This window comes from Xenopus tropicalis, chromosome 9 (assembly GCF_000004195.4).
Source record: "Xenopus tropicalis strain Nigerian chromosome 9, UCB_Xtro_10.0, whole genome shotgun sequence".
Lineage (NCBI taxonomy): Eukaryota > Metazoa > Chordata > Amphibia > Anura > Pipidae > Xenopus > Xenopus tropicalis.
The window spans coordinates 43253758-43262241 of record NC_030685.2 but is presented as its reverse complement, the minus strand read 5'-3'; positions in this window follow the sequence as shown (position 1 = coordinate 43262241).

The window sequence follows — 8484 nt, the reverse complement described above, 5'->3', positions numbered from 1 at the left end:
ACTTTTTAGTCAATTTACTTACTATATATTTAAAATACTTTTCATTTATTCTAATTAGGTTTATGTGGGATAGCAGGTATAGTATGGAGAGATGATGCCTATAGTAGCAGTGGGGGGATAGTAGCCTCTGGGAAGGGACTGGGGCTGTGGGATAGCAGGGGGGATAGTAGCCTCTGGAAAGGGACTTGGGCTGTGGGATAGCAGGTATAGTAGGGAGGGATGGAGCCTATAGCAGCAGGGGGGTAGAGTAGCCTCTGGGAAGGGACAGGGGCTGTGGGATAGCGGGTATAGTAGGGAGAGATGTTACTTTTACTAGCAGTGGGGATAGTAACCCCTGGGAAAGGACTGTGGCTGTGGGATAGTGTTTGTAGTTACGAGAGATGGTGCCTGTAGTAGCAGTGGGGGGGGTAGTAGCCTTTAGGAAGGGACTGTGGCCGTGGGTTAGCAGATGTAGTAGGGAGAGATGGTGCATTTTATAGCTTTTATTCAACTTTTTCTTCACACAGGTAAACTTATGACTTTTTCAAAACACAAATCTGCATGTATGCCTTCCTAATGGGAAATCACTGTGTTGCCAGCGGGAAAATATTCAAGGGATATATGTAACCCACAGTACCAGAAACTTAACCGCAGACAACTAATCTCCCCATGTTCCATCATCCTAAAGATCTTTTAATTTCAAGAGAGAGAGAAAGTACTCAGAATGCAAAAGTGGAATAAAATAACACTAGGCTAAACATTTATTTAATAAAACCTGGAGTTGAATCAGCTACATCATCAGTTATATAAGAACGAATAGTGGTATAAAGCTGATAGAGCTATATCTGATTGCAGTCTTTTTATTTAAAAATATTTTTCCAAAAGTTGTTGTATCTTCAAAATCAATCTTACCAAACAAGCCATGCAATGAACTTCCCTGCTAGGGGCAAGTCAGACAAGTTTTCCAGATTCTGCAAGAAAAATTGAATGAACCTTGTATGAACCTGTAAATGTTAAACAATATGAAAAATGTAGACGGTCATATACTTACAACTAAAGTGTGAGGCGATGAGCCCTGCTCGCACTCTTGTCCCAGCTGCTGAGGCTTCCTCAGAGCCAGCAGGGCACCCCTCTAGCTCAGGTCTCAGATCATCATCAATGTTGCTTGGTACCCCATGTCTTACTGCCAGGTTTTGGAGTACCGCACAAACAACAATGATGTCTGAGACCTTGGCAGGAGAGTAGAGCAACTTCCCGCCAGTGCTAGAGAGACACCGGAAACGCGACTTCCACACACCAAATAGGCGCTCTACTACATTGCGTGTTTTCCGTTGCGCCTGATTGTATCTATGCTCTGCTGGTGTCTGAGGAAACCGCACAGGTGTCATCAACCATGGATGAATCCCATATCCTGCGTCTCCTATAAAGACAAAAAATATTATACTGTGACAAAAAAAGGTTTGCCACTGCTGCTCATAACACAACACCTCCTATGTACTGCTCACACACTGCCATGCCCTTGCAAGTCACCTTGCCTATTTATCAGCCTGGCCCTTATACACAGATCCACAAACTCTGGCTTACTCGGACACTTTACTTAACTACCCCGCTTATACCTACCCTTTCCAGTTGTCCCTGTCTTAAGCCCAGCTTTAATTTCAAACATGTGAGAAACGGGTCTCCACCAAATGTGTACATCAGCAAATCAATGCTGTTAAAAATTAAATGTTTGTGCTAGTGAGCAATGACACTGTGAATTCTGGGTTTCTGGGTTAATGACCTATATACTGTAAGAGCTCCATCTCATATTCATAGGCGGATTTTCCATAAGGCTAGGGGAGGCTAAGCCTCCCCAAACCTGCTTGGCACATTAAAAAAAAAAAAAAAAAAAAAAACCTTACTCCGTTTCTGCACTGTCCTGGAAATGAGTTCCTCAAGCCCGTTTTGCTGTGCTCCGATTGGATCTTTCTTCTTGGGGATTCTCCAATCAGAGCACAGCTTCCTTGACAGACAGTAAAATTGACCAATCAGAGCACAGATGCACACAGGGATCGGGAGATTTTGCAAACTGGAAACAGAAATGAAGACTGAAAAGAAGAATCTGCAGCTGTAACTTTACCTAAGAACCAACTCTCAACTTTTGCTGCAGTTTTCATCCCACAGGTACTATACACAGGTACTATACACAGGTGCTGTGCACAGGTACTATACACAGGTACTATACCCAGGCACTATACACAGGTACTATACCCAGGTACTATACACAGGCACTATACACAGGTACTATACCCAGGTACTATACCCAGGCACTATACACAGGTACTATACCCAGGCACTATACACAGGCACTATACCCAGGTACTATACCCAGGCACAATACACAGGTACTATACCCAGGCACTATACACAGGCACTATACCCAGGTACTATACACAGGCACTATACACAGGTACTATACCCAGGTACTATACACAGGCACTATACACAGGTACTATACCCAGGCACTACACACAGGCACTATACACAGGCACTATACCCAGGTACTATACCCAGGCACTATACACAGGTACTATACCCAGGCACTATACACAGGTACTATACCCAGGTACTATACAGTTCTAAAGAATCACTAGCTGACATTAAATTGTTTTTTGCCTGACCTGACATCTATAATAATTTATAATCTATCCCCTACCCTAACACATGGAGGGTAAGTTAACTCTTTCCCTCTGAAAAAGCTCATTGTGTGTTTATATATTTGTTGTTGTTTTTTGCACTTACTAATTTTTTTTTTTTGTCATTGTTTTGTTCATTTATAGTAAGTTACAGTGGGGCCAATGTTGTGTATCAGTGCCAGTGTTATAGTGCCAGGGCCTGAATATCTGCCATCAGTACCCACTGTGTCTCACTGTATATAATGTGCTGGGTTTGTAAATACGGACTGCGTCTCACTGTATATAATGGGGAGTCAGTACCCACTGCCTTTCTTGCTATAAAACTAACATAAACACATCTAAAGGGGTGGTTCACTTTTAAGTTAACCTTTAGTATGTTATAAAATGGCCTATTCCTAGCAACTTTGCAATTGGTCTTCCTAATTAATTTTTTTTGAATAATTTGCCTTTCTCTTCTGCCTCTATACAGATTTCAAATGGGGGCCAAAAAATATTGCTCTGTGAGGCTACAATTTTATTATTATTATTATTATTATTATTATTATAATTTTGTATTACTTATTTTTCCAAGTAGGCCCCTTAACTATTCATATTCCCATCTCTTGTTTAAACCACTACCTGGTTGCTAGGGTAAATAAGACCCTAGCAACCAGATAGCTGCTGAAATACCAAATGGAAAGCTGCTGAACAAAAAGCTAAATAACTGAAAAACCATTAAAAATAAAAGTGAATTCGAATGCGAACTACCCCTTTAAGCTAACTGATCCCAAACACAAATGTTTGCAGATCCCCTAACAGAAGTGCGCGTATGAATACTTTTACATACTAAACATTTTAGGGTAAAAAAAAAAAGCGCCCCCCCCCCGCACTTTTGTAGAATGTCCCTGGGAGTCAGTGGGAACGGCAAGAGGTAGTTGGGAGGTTAACTTTTTACGCCAGCAGCGAATCCACTAAGTGTCACATTAGCTGTAGGTCAGTCTGTGTATGGGCCATCTTTAGCCTCCCCAAACACAAAAGTCATCCTCCGCCTATGACTGCACAAGCGACACAGTCCAATGCAGGAATCCATCTGGACTCCCTTCGAAGTAAAGCCAAGTCTCTGTTGCCACCTCTCAATAGAGGGAGCTGCTGGTCTATTGCCATACATTTGAATGTAGGTATTAGGTGTCAATGCTGGGCGAAGTGCCTAGCAACGGGTTGAATAGATGTACACTCTTTGAGGGCTTTGCTAATAGCTGACGGTGATTCCCGATTCTTTCTTTTAGCATGATAACCGTTTTGCCCACATAATACAGTCCGCATGGGCATGTAATGATGTAGATGACATAGGTAGAGGTACAGGATAACCGGTGTTTGATCTTAATTCTTTTGCCTGTGTGGGGATGAGGAAAATCAGGCCCAGAGAGAAGACATCGGCACGTAACGCAATCGGGGCATCTGTAACAACCCATTTTTTTCTGTGCTGAGAGCCAGTTGGAGGGATCCTTCCTGTGGTTTTTAAAATCTGTTCGCACAAGCAAATCTCTAAGGCTACTGCTTCTCCTATATCCCATCAGTGGTTTATTGGACAGATGCAGTGAAAACGTTTCGTCTTGATTGATCATAGGCCAGTGCTTACCTATACTCTGGGATAGATGTGCAGATGCTGCCGTAAAAGTAGTGGAGAAGATCAATGGCGGATCTTTTGTGTCCCTCTTGGTTTTAAGTAAAAGATCATTTTGAGTGTGTTTGAGGGCTCTCTGTAGTTGTTGCTCCAATAGGTTTTCAGAATACCCTCGCTCAAGAAACCTGGCAAACATCTCCCTTAGTTGTACTACCGCTACTTCCGGTTTACTGTTGTTTCTAATAGTCCGTAAAAATTGGGAATAGGGAATACCCCTAATGGTAGCAGGAGGATGATTACTGGAGGCATGCAGTATGGAGTTACGGTCGGTGGTCTTACGGAATAGTCTGGTACCCAGTAGGAGATGGTCCCTGAAAATGTTTAAGTCAAGGAAATCTATATTGTCAGGGTGGTGGTTCAAGGTCAATTTCACGGGACTGTCCAGATCATTCAAGTATTGGTGAAACGAGAGTAGGTTGTCTTCCCCTTGAGTCTAAATCATGAACAAGTCATCGATATAACGAAAATAAATTAAAATGGACTCCCCTATCAGAGGTACAATATGTTCTGTTTAGAACTGTAGCATGAACAGGTTGGCATATGACGGGGCAAGGGCACTGCCCATCACCATCCCTGCTAACTGGAGATAGAAAGAGTTCTCAAAGCGGAAGAAGTTCCTTGTCAGTGTGAGTTCAAGCAGTTGTAACAAGAAATCTATCGGGACCCGCCGGGCAGTATCAGTCAGGAGTGCCTGTTTGGATGCCCTAATCCCCATGTCATGTGGAATAACAGTGTATAAGCTTTTTACATCCATGGTGACAAGAATACAGTCGGGTGGGATTTCCCCTAGTTCCTTTAATCGCACAATCACGTGTGTGGAGTCTTGGGTATATGATGGCATAGACCTGACCAGGGGTTGTAGGAAGTGATCTACAAAGCCTGCAACTGGTTGATATAGGGATCCCACAGCCGAGATGATAGGTCTACCAGGGGGTGCTGACAGAGATTTGTGTATTTTGGGCAGTGTGTACGGGGATAGTCATTGTGCATATATTGAAATGTATCATTGTCTATCCACCCTGCATTGAGGGTGACAGAGAGTATGGCATCTAGCTCCCTTTTAAATTTACCTGTAGGGTCACAGGGTATGAGTCTGTAGGTATGGGTATCTGCCGGCTGTCCCAGAATCTCCTGTTTGTAATTTGAGTAATCGAGCAGAACAATAGCGCCCCCTTTGTCTGCTGGCCGGATAACCAAATTTGTATCATCTTTCAAGGATTTGATAGCCCTCCTTTCTGCAGGTGACAAATTAGGATAAGACTTGACCATATTTGAGGATGCTTTAGTCTCTAGACTAAGGATTTTGCCAAACGTTTTAATAGCAGCCGGTGTGTTGGGAGGCTCAAAAGTACTACGTGCCTTAAAGGGAGGGCGGGGGCCCTGGGGTGTGTTCTTAAAGTGTTCTTTTAACTTGAGTTTTCTCTGAAATCTATGGATATCCACTAAACTATCAAAGGTATTGTGCTTATTGTTAGGAATAAAGGACAGGCCCTTAGATAATAGGGATAACTCACTAGGTGTGAGAGTGTGCTGACTTAGGTTGAACACTATACTCTCCTGCCCTTTGGTGGTTTACCCCTTGGGTTTATACCCCCCCCCCATCTGGTGCAGCATCTTTTTCTCTGTCTCTGTCCTTTTGTGAACGTGTGGTTACCCCTAAAAAAGGTTTATCACTAGTGGAATCTGTCCCCACTTCGGAATCTGTCGACTGGTCCGAACTCTCAACTGTTATAAGGGATTTAGGCAGTCTTTTCTTCCTCAGGGGAGGTCTGGGTCTGCTATCAGATTTTAACCCCAATAGCCAACCATACACCCTTTTGTTCTTATAGTCGTCAGTCACTTTCCGTAGTTTGGTCTGTTTGAACCTGGTTAAGTCCTGTCTGTATCTGTCAATATTGGTCTGTAATTTGTTCACCCAGTCAGTGCTGTCGTCAGAGGTAAGAGAATCAAGGTACTGTTCTTCCAATTATCTAATATCATTCTTTACTAAGACCAATTCCCTGCCCACTTGTTCAGTTACTAATAGGATCAAGTCAAAAGAGCAGTGGTTAAGTATAACGCACCATTTTATTCCGACCAATCTTAGGGATACTAGTGATGCGGAAACCTCTAGGGATTAATCTTTGCCGATGATAGTTCGAGAGATAGACCCCGTGTAGTTGTAAGTCCAATTCCCTTTTCTTTAAGTGGAGTATGTCATGGTAGATGTCATTCAAAGATTTACTCACTGCACAATCCAGAGGGGTTTCTGTGAAGAGGATTCTATCAGCGTCTTCAATGGAAAAAGAAAAGTCCTTGTTCGTATCCACTTCAAATGTAGTCTGCGAGTTACCGACATCCATTCCCTCTTGTTAGTAGGTTTGGTGATCCGAACTGATGCTATAGGCTCGTATGAAGAAATGGCTGTATCGTATAATCAACTATCCGCCAGCTGCGAGTTGTGCTGCTGCAATATTACAAAAACCATCCAGTATTTGTAGCTAAAAAAGTAGTAGATGAACTATAACACAACAATCATGTTGCAAAAAAATAGTTAGTAGTAAATACAGAAATAGGGGGTGGGTGCACACCATGTGGATGCAACAAAATGTTGTATCCAAAATTCACAGTTCCAGTAGAGGTAGCACTCCAACTAACAGGGGGTCACTGCCTGGGTGCTGATGCATATCAAATAGTAAAATACAAATGCAATAAAGGCTAGCACTCACAGGACTTTCGTTAGTGTTTGTCAAAAAAAAATAAAACAAAAAAAGAATCTAACAAAGCAGATGTCTTACATGGTTTTTATTAATCCGACGTTTCAGCTCCACACAGGAGTTTTCCTCAGGGAGAACAACACAGTGTATGCACCAAACATTTAAACCTACAAAATGGCGCCAATCGGGGGGTTGCTAGGCAACCATAGACTCACTCAGAGTTCAGTAACAACAAAAACAATAAACATAAACACACAAGGAAAAAGAGGGAAAGTGAAGTGAATGGCACAAGAGGTTATAGCACAGGTACTTAGGTGGAAATCACTATAAGGACGTGCTGGCCCCCCAAGGTCTGTGATACCCATCCCCCGTATAGGAGAGACTCACCACGTAGTGGAAGGAGAAGCTCCAGTAATACTCCCCATAGGCGCATATCCCAGCACAAGCCCGAGAGCAGCCCCTGTGCACAGCCTGCACTGTTTCCAGGCTGAAGTCCGTCTGTGGGGAATGAGCGCGCCGTATCGGACGCGTTGCCTAGCAACCAGCCAGCGTGAGTCGGCTTCTCTGAAGAGCCCCTGTCAGCGCTATCCCAGGCATGAGCGCTAAGCCCTATTCAGGACCCGCTTTATATTCTGATATCTTTTCTTACATTGTTGGACATTGCGGAGGCACACACCCATGCTGTTAACGTGCTCCACAATGTCCTTCCATGCCTTGGTTTTTCTAGCTGTGGGCGTTTTGCTGGCATATTTGCCAATTAGTAGATGGTACACCGGCACCAGACCCTCCACAAGCGCCTCGTTCTCGAATTCTGCAAATTTGAGTTGGCGAAGCCACCCCTCCTGCTGCCTCTTCCTTTTCCCAGATGATGAGGTGGGGAGAAGCTCCTCACTCTCTCCACTTGGCTCCTGGGGTAGGTACTTGGTGCCCTCAGATATATCAGGGCTGCCAAGATAAAGGGGCACCTCTGTGTCACTGCCAGAGCTGGGTGACACTGCAGGTTTTTGAAGGTGCTCCCTCTTCTTGGCCACCTTTATTTTTGGTCTCCATGACAAAAAAAAATCACAATCACTATCACTAGCACTTCTGTGCTCTCCCAGGGCAAATGCGCAAAATGGCGCCAGTTTTATGCTGCCGCGTGTCAAGTTGTGTGGCAATCACTGCGTGCGTAATGTCGCGACAAAGCTATCGCACGTCCGCTAATTAGCATGCACGCGAAAAGTACCGCGCTGCGCGTGCGTTAATTAGCGAGAATGCGGTCATTACCGCTCTGGGCATGCGTTAATTAGCACACATGCGGTACTTAGCGCTGTGGGCGTGCGTTAATCAGTGTGCATGTGGTAAATACACGTTATTTAACGCGCATAGAGCTTTTGCGACTAAAATATCGCATGCAGTATCGCGCGTAAATTAGCGCAAGGGTGCTTATAGTGAATCGTGCATTAAGTTGCGAAAATTTAGATGCGATAAC